Source organism: Tachyglossus aculeatus, chromosome 3, assembly GCF_015852505.1.
Source record: "Tachyglossus aculeatus isolate mTacAcu1 chromosome 3, mTacAcu1.pri, whole genome shotgun sequence".
Taxonomy (NCBI): Eukaryota; Metazoa; Chordata; class Mammalia; order Monotremata; family Tachyglossidae; genus Tachyglossus; species Tachyglossus aculeatus.
This window is the reverse complement of record NC_052068.1, coordinates 96,764,160-96,779,670: the sequence shown is the minus strand read 5'-3', so window position 1 is coordinate 96,779,670 and position 15,511 is coordinate 96,764,160.

Below are 15,511 nucleotides of genomic sequence, written 5' to 3'. Positions count from 1 at the left end.
CTCATTTGTAAAATGGGGATTAAGACTGTGAGCCTCATGCGGGATATGGACCCCGCCTAACCTAACGACCTTTTATCTACCCCAGTGCTTTGAACAGTGCCTGGCACAAATACCAAAATGAAAAAATTATCTCTCCCTGTCTTTGTCTTTTTCTATCTACTGCCCTTCTCTCTTTTCCTCTTTTTCTTTTTCTGGGCTCCTCTCATGTGTGGGACCTGGGGCAGCTGCCCAAATTTGTCTTAACTGAGGGACAATGCTATGTAGGTTAAAGTCTCTTGGCAGAGAAAAGATATAAATTCTTAGAATCAAAGCAGAATCGTCTTTCTGAGACATCACAAGTAAATTAACATTTCGTTGTCATATTAAGAAGATGTTGAAATGATTACATATAGAACATAAAGTAATTGTTTCTTAAATTTAATGATGTGAAGTTATTTGAATTATGTGGAATGAATGTATGGCTATAAAAAGCACTAATCCATTCCCAAACTTCATCTCTCATTTTATAGCATTGTTCAAATTATCATCAACTTATTTGCTAACCTGACCATATAAACATTTCTTGAATGATCACATTTCCATTTTATTATGATTACTACAATAAAGATGCTTGAATATTCCCTTTTATAATATCTTTGTAGTAAATATTGTCATGAGAAAGATGATTAGAGAGTGATCTGAAGTCACAGTAATAGCCTAAAGAAGAGAATGAAGGTGAGCAAAAAGGAAGGTCTGAAATCACATGCAGCGAGGGGCTCCTGTGCACAGAACTCTAGTGAGACATTGGAAAAGGCAGTAACTGAGAAATCTCATCAGCACTCTCTCGCATTCTGACAGGGTGGAACATAAATCTGGCAAAAATAGAGGTCTCGAAATAAGATCCTCCACATAATCTCAAAGGTCTAGGTAGGAAGACTGTCTTTATGGAGAGCTAGCTATTTGGTGAACTCCTCCAAGATAATCTAAACTGTTTATGATTAGGATCAGAAAAAATTTTGCAAAAGGGTGGAGTGGGGAGTGAGACAGACTTGGGATTCCACTGACCTCATCCAGCAAGACGACTCAGTGGAAAGAGCCTGGGCTTTGGAGTCAGAGGTCATGGGTTCAAATTCCAGCTCCGCCAATTGTCAGCTGTGTGACTTTGGGCAAACTACTTAACTTTTCTGTGTCTCGGTTACCTCATCTGTAAAATGGGGATTAAGACTGTGAGCCCCCCATGGGACAACCCGATGACCTTGTAACCTCCCCAGCACTTATAACAGTGCTTTGCACATAGTAAGTGCTTAATAAATGCCATTAAAAAAGCTCCCAGCTTTCATTCATTCATTCATTCAATCACATTTATTGAGCACTTACTAAAAATAATTATTATGGTACTTTTTAAGCAGTAACTATGTGTCAAGCACTGTTCTAAGCACTGGGGTAGATACAAGTAAGTCACATTGGACACAGTCCCTGTCCCACATAGGGCTCATACTGTTAATCTCCATTTTACTGATGAGGAAAATGAGACCCAAGGAAGTGAAGTGATTTGCCCAAGGTCACACAGCAGATATGTGGCAGAGGATTAGAACCCATGACCTTCTGATTCCACGTTCCCTGCTGTATTCACTAAGCCACACTGCATAGTCAGGCAATCCTATTTATTGAGCACTTACTGTGTGTAGAAAACTGTACTAAGCACTTGGGAAAGTCCAGTATAACAATATAACAGATTCCCTGATGAAAAAGAGCTTACAGTCTAGAGGGTGAGACAAAAATTACTGTAAATAAATAAATTACAGATACGTACAGAAGTGCTGTGGGGCTGGATGTGGTATAACCTACTTGTACATATTTACTATTCTATTTATTTTGTTAATGATTTGCATATAGCTTTAATTCTATTTGTTCTGATGATTTTGACACCTGTATACTTGTTTTGTTGTCTGTCTCCCCCTTCTAGACTGTGAGCCCGTTTTTGGGTAGGGACGGTCTCTATATGTTGCCGACTTGTACTCCCCAAGCACTTAGTACAGTGCTCTGCACACAGTAAGTACTCAAATACGATTGAATGAAATGGGTGGCTGGGGGGGGCGATTGAATAAAGGGAGCAAGTTAGGGCAATGCAGAAGGGAGTGGGAGAAGAGGAAATGAGGGTTTTGTCAGGGAAGACCTCTTGGAGGAGATAGGCCTTCAGTAAGACTTTGAAGAGAAGGAGAGTGATTGTCTGTAGGATCTGTGGAGGGAAGGTGTTCCAGGCCAGAGGCAGGATCTGGGCAAGGAGTCACTGGCGAGATAGACGAGATTGAGGTACAGTGAGGAAGTTGGCATTAGAGGAGGAAAGTGAGAGGTGTGGCAGGCCAGAGTGGGCTTGTGGTTTGTGGAATCAGTTATGGGTTTGGGAGCCAAGAACTGCAGTGGTGATGGTGAGGATGGTGGGGTTTGTGGTTTATGTTCAGTTGAGGGAGGGTGAACCAGATGGGAACTTAGAGGCACACTGGGGTCTGTTAATTTCTTTTATGTGGATTTTAATAAAGCTTCAGCAAATGTAAACTGTATAGCACTGACTGAAGCTATCATCCTCCCCACTCCACCCTGCCAAATACAATCATATTTATTGAGCAGTTATAAATAATAAGTAGACACATTCCCTGCCCACAATGAGTTTACAGTCCAAATCTGTGCTTTCTTCAGCTGGCCTGCATTCCCTCCATGAAGTTCTTCCCTCCCAACTTTCCACATTCTGAGCACCAGAGCCTGTTGCTAGGTCCCTTATGAAGACACCCCCACCTCATATTGGGGGCCTCCGGTTAAAAACTCTCAACCCCAACTGGAAGACATCCAGACACACTTCCAACAGGGCTTGCCCAAGGGTCCACTCAATTTGGCAGAGGCCAGATCCCCCAGCCCCTCCTGATCCATTCATTTTTGTCAGCCCTACCAAGCAATCCTTTCAACTGGTAGAATATGATCAAAGAGTGGCTTATGACCAAACATTTCTTGGTCTTTAATACTTTAGGCGGAGTACATTCCTTGTGCACCCATCTCAAAACTTTACTATTATGACTAAGGCTTTGAAGGTGGGAAGTTTCCAGTTTGGGCTGTATCATTTCCAAAATTACTTTGATGCCTGGGTTTGAGACAGCACTTCCTTAAGTCCATGTTGACATTTTTATAATTACAAATTCAATGCAAAAACACCCTGCTCTGATCAGTAGTGAATATGCCTTTACTATGACTGACACCAGTAAGCAGAAAGAAATGTTCGACAAGCTGATTTGTTATGGGAGGTTAAGAACCATGTAGGCAACAATGTTAACATTTGGAGAAACAAAAACAATGGTTATATAGATTCAGTAAGTCAATGTCCAGACCCTGAATAATAAAAATGCCTGCAAGAAAACTTTGTGACCACATCAAAGCAGCACAATCCAAATGAATCTCCTCAAAGGGTAGTTTATCTAGGAGCCATTAAGATCGTAGACAACAGGGAGACAGGTTTGATGAAGATTTCTCCAGAAGCAAACAGTATTTAAGCACTTAATTGACTTCACCGGGCAGTTCTTTCAGTCCTTGACAAAAGGTATGTTTATTGAAACTTTTGTGGTAGGAAAAGACTCAGCAACAAGTAGAAGGGTGAAGATTCGTCTTGTACTGTGCACCTTCAAAGAGTTTATGGATTTCTAGAGGGTATATAGATGACTCCACCATCATTGCAGATAAGGGAGGTTATCCCAGCGCTTAGAACAGTTCCTGGCACAAAGTAAGCGCTTAACAAATACCACAGTTATTATTATTATTATTCTACAAAAATAGCAACAACACCTCAATATCTCCTCAATCCACATTCCACTATTTAGGGTAAGGCTCTGTGAAAGACAGTAAACTTGAAAACATGTGAAAATGTGGCCTTTGTTCCAGTATTTTTAGGCTTATACCACCACAGTTAAAGTTCCAAAAAAAAAAAGACAATCCCTGAGTTGATTTCTAGGACTAAATTATTGTACATAGGCAGTATAATGTCTAATGATTAAAGGGTAAATTAGAGGTAGGAGTAAGATACAGTAAGAGGTACAAAAGATGGCAATTATACTATGAAGGCTTTCAAGCATGTTCAAGTCTCTCTCACACTAAAAAAAGTGTTACCAGTATCCCAATGCATCCTTTAGTTATTTCCCCATTTTGCTGGTCCCATCCCTGTCCAAACTCCTCTCCAAACAGGTTGTACACATCATCTGTCTCCACCTCCTGCCTTCCAATTTCCTCCTTGACTCACCATAACCATATCACTCCTCACTCCACTGAAACTGCACTATCCAAGGTCACCCATGGGCTTCTCCTTGCCAAATCTAATGGTCTCTATTCTATATTTTTCCTTCATGACATCTCAGCCTACTTTGTCACTATAGATTGCTCACTCCTTCTGGAGCATTACCTAATCTTGGTTTCACCAACAAAGTTCTGTCCTGATTTTTCTCTTGCTATTCTGACCCATCTTTCTTACTTTATTTCCCTGGCTCCTCTTCTGCCATTCATCCCCTGACAAAGGATGTCCCTTTCGGCTTTTTTGAGGGTTCCCTAGACTTCTTACCTTATATTTTCCCCTTAGAGTGTTCCTTGGCCCCTCTACAACTTTAGCTATTACCTCAAATTTGATTCCTACCAAATCTACCTCACTAGGCTCAGTCTCCCTCCATCTTTGCAGTTTCATATTTCCTTTTGCCAGCATTGTAACTCCATATGGATGATCCCTCAGTATGTCGGACTGAACTCTTCAATTTCCTGCCTCCACCCAACTTTCTCAGCCCAGCTGACAGATATATAAGGAATGGTGAAGGAAAAAAAAAGATAACTCAATCGTACTGTACTCTCTCAAGCATGTTCTACACAATGAAGTGCTCAATATATACCATTGATTGATTGACAGAAGAACAAATGAAAACAAAACTCAGGTTCTGTAGATAGAGGAGGAAGAGTTCAGGCTCTTCATGGCTCAGAGTGAAACAGTCACACCTGCGGCCACAGACACTACTACAGCAGCAGCCTCCACAGTCTCCCTGAAATTTTATGGAGGTGGCACCAGGCTGTGGCTGCCAGGATGGTACAGGGCAGGGTTTTTTTTATGATTTTTGTTAAGCCCTTACTGTGTGGCAGGCACTGCACTAAGTGCTGGGGTAGATACAAGAAAATTGGTGACAGAGAGGAGAGGCAGTGTGTGGGGCCAGTGAAGCAGCATGGCTGTTCTGTTGAGAAGCAGCGTGGCTCAGTGGAAAGAGCCCGGGCTTTGGAGTCAGAGGTCATGGGTTCAAATCCCGGTGCCGCCACTTGTCAGCTATGTGACTTTGGGCAAGTCACTTCACTTCTCTGGGCCTAGTTACCTCATCTGGAAAATGGGGATTAAGACTGTGAGCCCCCCGTGGGACAACATGATCACCTTGTAACCTCCCCAGCGTTTAGAACAGTGCTTTGCACATAGTAAGCGCTTAACAAATACCAACATTATTATTATTATTATTAGAGGGAGACAAAGGGCCATGGATGTCATGGGGGAAGGCATCAGGGCATCTCCTCTAATGTTAACCCTCTCAATGTGCCTCAATCTCATCTATCTCACTGCCGACCCCTTACCCACATTCTGCCTCTGTCCTGGAACACCCTCCGTCCTCAAATCTGACGGACAATTACTCTCCTCTTCGAAGTCCTGTTGAAGGCACATCTCCTCCAAGAAGCCTTCCCTGACTAAGCCCCCCTTTCCTCCTCTCCCACTCCCTTCTGCATTGCCCTGACTTGCTCCCTTTGTTCTTCCCCTCTCCCAGCCTAGCAACACTTTTGTACATATTTATCATTTATTTGTTCATATTAAAGTCTGTTTCCCCCAACCCCCAGACTGTAAGCTCATCGTGGGCAGGGAATGTAATAATAATAATAATAATAATAATAATAATGTTGGTATTTGTTAAGTGCTTACTCTGTGACAAGCACTGTTCTAAGTTCTGGGGTACATAAAAAGTAATCAGGTTGTCCCATGTGGGGCTCACAGTCTTAATCCCCATTTTACAGATGAGGTAACTGAGGCTCAGAGAAGTTAAGTTACTTGCCCAGAGTCACACAGTTGACAAGCGGAGGAGCTGGGATTAGAACCCATGACCTCTGACTCCCAATCCCTTGCTCTTTTTACTAAGCCATGCTGCTTCTCTTAAAAGGAATGTATCCTTTTATTGTTGTACTGTACTCTCCCAAGGGCTTAGTATATTGCACTGCACATGGTGTGTGTGAGTGAATGATTCGCTTGGTTGTCTGGTTCAGAGAGAGGTATGTTGGAAAATATTCCAAGTAATGAGTCAAGTTAGGCCAGCCTTTTATTCACTTAGTTGCAGGAAAAGGTCAGTGGCTGTTTGGTAGCCGAAGACAAAGAACTGAGGATGAGCCCATCCTTATATTTCCTGCTGGTCCTGCTTCCCTGGGTGACTCAGCACCTAGTCCCTCAAGTCCTATTTGTTCGGGCACTGGACTGGCACATCACATGCTGCTCCGCTCCTGTTTGCTGTTGTCTTCATTAGCCTCTCATTATACACCAAGCTCCTTCATTGTTGGCTTTGGGTCATCCAGTGTACACTCTGTGGCTGAAGAAGTCTTCAGCAAGCATAGGTGTTGGTTTTCAAGGCTATGGGCTGTGGCCAGTAATTTATTGTTGTTAGGGTTTGCTGATAATTTGGGGACCCAGGACTAGAGGTGGTGGTCGGTGATAGTACTGCTAAGGTAGATCATGGTCTTGCCAGTTGCTGATTTCCTGGGTGGAATTCAGTGCAACTAATCAGTATACATATTCAGTGACAGTAATGCATATACAAGAAGTAATCAGTATATATAATCAGTGACAGTAATGCTACTACTACTACTAATAATAATAATGATGGTATTTGCTATGCACTTATATACATGAGCAGAGTTAAGGCTTGACCACAGGTACTCAATCACTTTTCTCCCTCTCTCCTTTTATACCTTGCTCATACTACCATGTCTTCCAAGATTCCCCTCTCGTTGTCTCTTTCTCAAATCTTCCCATCCTCCTGCCAGAACTTACACCCCTTTTAAATTCACAGGAATTTAGCTCTCCCCATCTTCAAATCCCTTAGAAATCTCTGAGCCAGAGAAGCGGCATGGCTCATGGAAAGAGCCTGGGTTTGGGAGTCAGAAGTCATGGGTTCAAATCCTGGCTCTGCCATTTGTCAGCTGTGTGACCTTGGGCAAGCCACTTAACTTCTCTGTGCCTCAGTTACCTCATCTGTAAAATGAGGGTTAAGACTGTGAGCCCCACGTGGGACAATCTGATCACCTTGTATCCCCCCAGCGCTTAGAACAGTGCTTCGCACATAGTACGCGCTTAACAAATACCATCATTATTAAATCCTACCTTCCCTAAGGTAATTTTTCTCAATTAATCCTTTCTCTCCTTAGACACATTTTTCCAACTAGCATCTCAAGACTTTTGCCCCACAAAAACATATATGGACCATAACCTCTTGTAGCAATTTTAGGTACATGCTCTGCTATTTAAGCACTTCTTTTTGTTTTTTTGCATTTTTTTGTATGTGTCTGTCCTGTTATACTGCAGACTCCCTAAGGACAGGGATAATGTCTTCTACCTTTAATGCACTCTTCCAAGTGCCTAGTACATTGCTCAACAAGTGCTGGGAGCCCAGTAAATACTAGTGATTGATTTCATTCCGTGCAAGACTGGCAGAGCTTCAGACCAACTGAAGGTCTATTTTACATTGCCCAAAACTCAATATTACTTTGATCCTTGGATTTACGACCAATGTCATATCTGACTTATATGAAAATTTCATCAATGCCATCTATGTGCCATACTTTATAAGAAAGCCAAGACACGATCCCAAGCAATATGTCCTTAAAAAAATGGGCAGTTCATCAGCATCGAAGCAATGTACCCTCACTGAACAAGATCGAGACAAACAGGGGAAAAAAGACAACAGTACCAGACACTGGCATGATAACTGTGAACTGGACATAAAATGGACAAAAAATTAAAAAGAATATGAGGGTATTCCCCCAAAATTCAAGTTCAACAAATTTTAATTCATTATACCTAGTTTTAGAACCCTTGTATCAATCAATCAATCGTATTTATTGAGCACTTACTATGTGCAGAGCACTGTACTAAGCGCTTGGGAAGTACAAATTGGCATCACATAGAGACAGTCCCTGCCCAACAGTGGGCTCACAGTCTAAAAGGGGGAGACAGAGAACAGAACCAAACATACAAACAAAATAAAATAAGTAGGCTAGAAATGTACAAGTAAAATAAATAAATAAATAAATAAATAGAGTAATAAATATGTACAACCATATATACATATATACAGGTGCTGTGGGGACGGGAAGGAGGTAAGATGGGGGGATGGAGAGGGGGACGAGGGGGACAGGAAAGAAGGGGCTCAGTCTGGGAAGGCCTCCTGGAGGAGATGAGCTCTCAGCAGGGCCTTGAAGGGAGGAAGAGAGCTAGCTTGGCGGATGGGCAGAGGGAGGGCATTCCAGGCCCGGGGGATGACGTGGGCCGGGGGTCGATGGCGGGACAGGCGAGAGCGAGGTACAGTGAGGAGATTAGTGGTGGAGGAGCGGAGGGTGCGGGCTGGGCAGTAGAAGGAGAGAAGGGAGGTGAGGTAGGAGGGGGTGAGGTGATGGAGAGCCTTGAAGCCCAGGGTGAGGAGTTTCTGCCTGATGCGCAGATTGATCGGTAGCCATTGGAGGTTTTTGAGGAGGGGAGTAATATGTCCAGAGCGTTTCTGGACAAAGATAATCCGGGCAGCAGCATGAAGTATGGATTGAAGTGGAGAGAGACACGAGGATGGGAGATCAGAGAGAAGGCTAGTGCAGTAGTCCAGACGGGATAGGATGAGAGCTTGAATTAGCAGGGTAGCGGTTTGGATGGAGAGGAAAGGGCGGATCTTGGCAACGTTGCGGAGCTGAGACCGGCAGGTTTTGGTGACGGCTTGGATGTGAGGGGTGAATGAGAGAGCGGAGTCGAGGATGACACCAAGGTTGCGGGCTTGTGAGACGGGAAGGATGGTAGTGCCGTCAACAGAGATGGGAAAGTCAGGGAGAGGACAAGGTTTGGGAGGGAAGACAAGGAGCTCAGTCTTCGACATGTTGAGCTTTAGGTGGCGGGTGGACATCCAGTTGGAGATGTCCTGAAGGCAGGAGGAGATGCGAGCCTGGAGGGAGGGGGAGAGAGCAGGGGCAGAGATGTAGATCTGGGTGTCATCAGCGTAGAGATGATAGTTGAAGCCGTGGGAGCGAATGAGGTCACCAAGGGAGTGAGTGTAGATTGAGAACAGAAGGGGACCAAGCACTGAACCTTGGGGAACCCCCACAGTAAGAGGATGGGAGGGGGAGGAGGAGCCTGCAAAAGAGACTGAGAAAGAACGACCGGAGAGATAAGAGGAGAACCAGGAGAGGACGGAGTCTGTGAAGCCAAGGTCAGATAGCGTGTTGAGGAGAAGGGGGTGGTCCACAGTGTCAAAGGCAGCTGAGAGGTCGAGGAGGATTAGTACAGAGTATGAGCCGTATACACAAGCTTGTATGAGCTTGTATACACAATATCTGAAAGTATTATGATTGTCTAAATAATATAATTGTAAGTTATGTCACTACTAGTCCACAGAACAGACTTACTGTGAGGAAAGGCACTCTAAACATCAAACACATGAGCCCTTGTGGGAAGAAAACAAGTCTACCAACTTTTTTAAATTTTACTCTCTCAAATAGTACATTCTCTGCACACAGTAAGCAATCAATAAATATTATTTATTTACTGATTGATGGTGGTACAACGAGGGATCTCTTATAGTGATTATAGTCCCCCCATAGGTGAATTTCACCATCAGGGGTATCTTCTTTTCACATAAAAAAGAGCTGCATATAATAATAAAAATAATGATAGTAACTGTAGTATTTGTTAAGAACTCACAATGTGCCAGGCACTGTTCTAAGCACTAAGGTAGATACAAGATTATTGGGTTTGACACAGTTCCTGTCCTCCATGGGGCTCAGTCTTAATCCCCATTTTACAGATGAGGGAACTGAGGCACAGAGAAGTTGTGACTTGCCCAAGGTCACCCAGCAGACAAGTGGCAGAGCTGGCATTAGAACCCTGGTCCTTCTTAACACCAGGCCCATGCTGTGTGTATTAGGCAACCTTATCTCTAAAATGGTCTCTCCCTTAGCCCTCTTTTCAGAAATAATAAAGCAGAACATTCACTGTAAGAAATACCATTCTCAGGTACATTGCAGTAATGTTTTTAACTAAAACCAAATATTATTCTTCAGGAGAGTTGTCATTGCCACAAATTTCTTTGTGAGAAATAAGTACTACATCTGTAATAGAATACAGACCCTTTCCTCACAATGAGTCTGTTCTGGGAAATAGTAATGACATCATGACTGGATTAATACCTGTTTTATTTAGACAATCCGAATAATTTCAAATATGTGAATGTCTGGGCTCTAAAAGTAGGCTTCATGAATTTAAATCAGTTCAACTTGAATTTCAGAAGAATCCCATCACTATATTCTTCTTTATCTGCTTTATGTCCATTCCATTCTATTTCCTTAATTATATGAAAAATATGTTGGTAAAAACAGTGGGCCCTATTCTGAATATGATATTAATATACAGATTCCTTGTTTGTGTATTGAGATAATGATCATTTACAAGGCAGGCATTCAGCTGAAGCTCACAGCTGAGTGACTGGATTTTGCAAGGGGATTGAGTTTTAATCTTCTTTTGGTCTTATTATCACTGTTGTCCTGAATGAGGGAAGCTGGGGAATTCAGGGGTCAAAGCGATCTTGAGCGTTTCTTTTCATCTGATTGTTTGGATTTGTCCGAGACTTTTCTTGAGAAGTCAAATATCCCTCATTCAAATAATGTCAAGGATATGGACTGAATTAAAACCTCTTTCTACTAAACTCCCTAAATGATAATCTCATTTCAAATTGGTGGCCGTTATGTATATTTGTTCCTCTAGACTGTAAACTCATTGTGGGGCAGGGAATGTTTCTGTTATATTGAATCTGTAAAATGGTGCTTAAATACCTGTTTTCCCTCTTTCTTAGACTATGTGTCCTGTGTGGGGAAAGAACTCTATTCAATTTGATTATCTTATATGTAACCCAGCACCTAACACGTTACTTGGAACATGGTAAATGCTTAATAAATCCAATCACTGTTATTACCCAAATATCTCCAACAGTGATACTGATGTTACGGAATTCTGGAACCTAGGCAGAATACTATCCAACAAGGCTCAGGTAGATAAGGAAGTTGGAAATGGAATGTAGAAGTCTAGCACAGCTTGGGCCTGCATAAAAAATAGGACATCAAATTTTATACCAAGTTGAAGGTTTATAAGCAGTAGTAGTGTTCAACCTTCTACTAGATCATGCCACTCAGGACTAGTAGAAAACACACCGAGTCACCAGACTATCATATGAACCACACCCAAATGACAGAACAATATTACCAACAAAATACATTCAGCATTTAGGCAATACTCATGGTTTCATAGCCTTTCTAGGAGTTGCAACTGAGAATGGAAGATGATTGCAAGTGCTGTAAGTGGAACTGAAAGGGGATACAGAAAAGGAGGGAAGGCACAGTAAGCCCTTTGAAGACCTAGTAAAGCACTGATCTAGTCTATAAGCTCAATGTGGACCAGGAATTCAACCATTACATTATTGTGTCGATAAGTGCTTACTATATGCAAAGCACTATTCTACTGGGATAGATACAAATGATTCATGTTGAACAAAGTCCCTGTCCCACATGAGGCTCACAGTCTAAATAGAAGTGAGCTTGAATCCTCATTGTATAATTGAGTTAACTGTGTTGTGCTATCCCAGCACATACTTACCTGAGGTGTGACCTTAGACAAGTCACTTCACTTCTCTGTAACTACTCTGCAAAATGGAGATTCAACCTGTTCTACTTACTCTGTGAGTCCCTGTGGGACCTGGTTATCATGTATCTACCCCAGTGCTTAGTACAGTGTTTGGTGCAGAGTAAGCACTTAACAATCACAAGTATTATTATTATTACTTAGTACAGTACCCTGCACACAGTAAGCAATCGATAAATACGATGGATTGATTGATTGCTCAACAATGTGACATAGTGGTGAACCTTACGTTAGGTGATCCCTGTGGAAGACAAACCAGTCTGCTGAGCAGCATTCAGAGAGGGATTTCTGCCCTTGAGTGGAAGTGCTCTGAAGATTGGGACACCCAAGGTTAGTTTTGACATCTGAGACAGGCACTGTATGGGACAAATGCCTCAGAACAGTAAGAGATTCTGTTAACACTTGTGCAATACCAAGTGTATTGTGTATTAGCTGTGTGTCAGTCTTTACAGACATGCCATGACTGTGATGGGATTCCTCTATTAGTATGTTAACTTCCAAAATGAAGGGCTCCTATATGGTAAGAACAAATATGCTTACATTCAAACACATACTCACACGGGCATGCAAACTCACAAACACACGCACACTCCTGATTCTGGAGATGTCTCTTGCCAATTGTCCTCTATCGAATATTCTTTTTCTTTATTTTCTACAATGGACAGACCTTTTAAAATCACTTGAGTTCATCACTTCCTTTTCTAGACACACTCTCTCATTATTTATTTCAAGTCTTCAATGATCAGTGTTTATTCAGTGCATCTTGAACTTGGAAGGGTCATTGAGAGAAACCTAAATTAGAGTACACTTGAGAAATTGCGAAAGAACTTTAAGCTGAAAATTTCCATCCACTTAAAACCAGAAGATCTAGAAAGAGAAGATTAATGTATCTGAATTATCAGCATTTAATGTCAAGGTCTCAGAGTACAACTGAAGCATATTAGAATGCGATAGTACTCTGAAAGTTTCCCAAATAAAATATGAAAAAGCTTCTAGTCTGAAATGGAAAAAGAGCTTGACAACAAGTAAAATGAAAAATGATACTATTTGCTTGATAGCAAAGAATATTTTGTGATTCAAATCTAATGTGCTAGCTGTTTCTCCCTTCCCATAAATTAGGACACCCCAAGTACACAGAAGCTCACGTTCTTTGGACAATTGGTGACAGGTGCCTATCACTAAACAAAAAAAAAGGCACATAGCTATTTGTGAAACCTTTAACCTCCATAATAATCTAAATAGTTTAATATGTGGCACTCTTAGAGAAAGCCAGAGGTTTCAATTCATATTCCTCAAACATGACATAGTATATGATTTCACCATGGCTGTACAGTTCACAGAGTCAACAGTAATGAGAAAATCCAATGTCTTCTGTTACTGCAAATGTGCTCTGGAAGCCAGAGGTATATTGCTCTTTCCAGAGCCCTGTCTAAACACAGGCCACATGACAGCTAGTTGTGGGCAGCTCATCTCCCCAAAATTAATAGAAGTCCAGACCGTATCGCAAATTCTAAACTGGCATTTCTCTTTACTACTTCATCTCATGAGTACCACTTCACTTGAGAAGCAATGTGGCTCAGTGGAAACAGCACGGGCTTGGGAATCGGAGGTCATGGGTTCAAATCAATATTGGCATTTTAATGAATACTATGGTAAGTGGACTCATAAAGTTCACCAAACTTCTGCTTGCATTCTCCCCTCTGGCTTCATGATCCGAGAGAGTTAGGAGTTTTAGAATTTGAAACTTTAAAAAGTAAAAAAAAAAAGAAGAAAAATAAAAGGCAAACCTGAGTGTGAAGATCACTCACTGCTGTTCTATTAGCAAAATTATTTTGATTGGGTCGTGCTCCACATGATATGCAAATGAAATGTTTCAAGGATACCCTGGGACTAGGAGTCTTAATCAATAACAAGCAGAAATTCATTAGAGAGTGATTAAAAGAAGTCCATTTTCCATTTTCTTATCTCTACTTATAATATTGGCCGCATCACAATTAATTATCCTTTGTATGAGTGAAGAAAATGATATTATCTGGACAAATCCAGGTAATGCTGAATTATTTCCTATTAGAAACATGTAACTCCAAATGCATTATTAATATATAGATAAAAGTAACCTCAGCCTCACCAATGAACTACTCTGTCATTACCTCCTCCTTTTCCTCCTCTGTATAGTTGGGAGAATGTTTGTTGTTTCAAGAAATCAACTTTTCAACTCACAGAAGGTGTAAATAATTTCACTTTCTATCTCTTACCCTCTTGAACAAATAGGTTCCATTTTTCCAAAGGAAAATAAAAAAGATTGAAGTGGTTCAGACACCGACACACAGAAGTAGTGAGTCCTGATGGAAAAAGCATGGGCCTGGGAGAAAGAGGACATGGACTCTAATTCCAACTCTACCTCTTTCCCACTACGTGATCTTGGCCAAGCCACCATCTCTCTCCATGCTTCAGTTTACTTATCTGAAAAATGGGGATTAAATTACCGGAAATGTTGCAATAAAGGTAGTCAGGAACACCTCAACATGTACAATAATATATTATGAGTTTATAGAACTGTAAGCCCTATATGTAAACAAAATTACGGTTTCAAAATGAGCTCATGAGCCACTGAACCTTATATACTTCAATCAGAACCAGAACAACAGAACCTGATCCATGAGGTGGGAGAGGGGGAAAGGAGGCTTCTTTGCCCCAAGGATTTTTGGCACAGATGAAATTGGTGCCCTTTCTTAGTAGATCATGGTACTATAATTAGAGAAGCAGTGTGGCTCACTGGAAAGAGCACGGGCTCGGGAGTCAGAGGTCATGGGTTCAAATTCCAGCTCTGCCAATTGTCAGTTGTGTGACTTTAGGCAAGTCATTTAACTTCTCTGTGCCTGTTACCTCATCTATAAAATGGGGATTAAGACTGTGAGCCCCACATGGGACAACCTGATCACCTTGTATCCTCTCCAGCACTTAGAACAGTGCTTTGCACATAGTAAGCACTTAACAAATGTCATTATTATCATAATTCCTCATTCCATAGCTGAGAAAATTTAGGGTGACAGTGATAGAACTATGGTAGGAAAACCTCATCTACACAAGTTTCTCAGCCAAAGAGGAATCTCATGGTAGACTGGGGCTGTGTTGTAAGTTTAGGAGCTTTTTTCAAAATAATTCTTTGAATTGCCCTTGCAGTGGTCCACTTTCCCAAAATAGCTATTTACTCTGTATATTTATGGTTGTGTCTGCCTTCCCCTCCATTAGACTATAACCTCTTTGAAGGCAGACATGCACCTTTGTCTTCTCCAACCAAGCAGTGTTCCTGGAGAACTCAAGAAATAGTGTTGTGCACATTATTTTTTCCGTTTAATCATGGGTATACTGGAGGCAAGTCATGTTTATTAATTATTTGTGCAGAAAATGTTTTGGCAAAATGCAACAGTTTTTGAGGACAGAACTGTGTAATTAGTAGTAATGTCAGTGCAGTCACGTACTGTTGATCTGGCTCAGTTCTGTAGCCAGATTTCAGGCCTCTATCTCCATGTATTGTTGCATTAACAC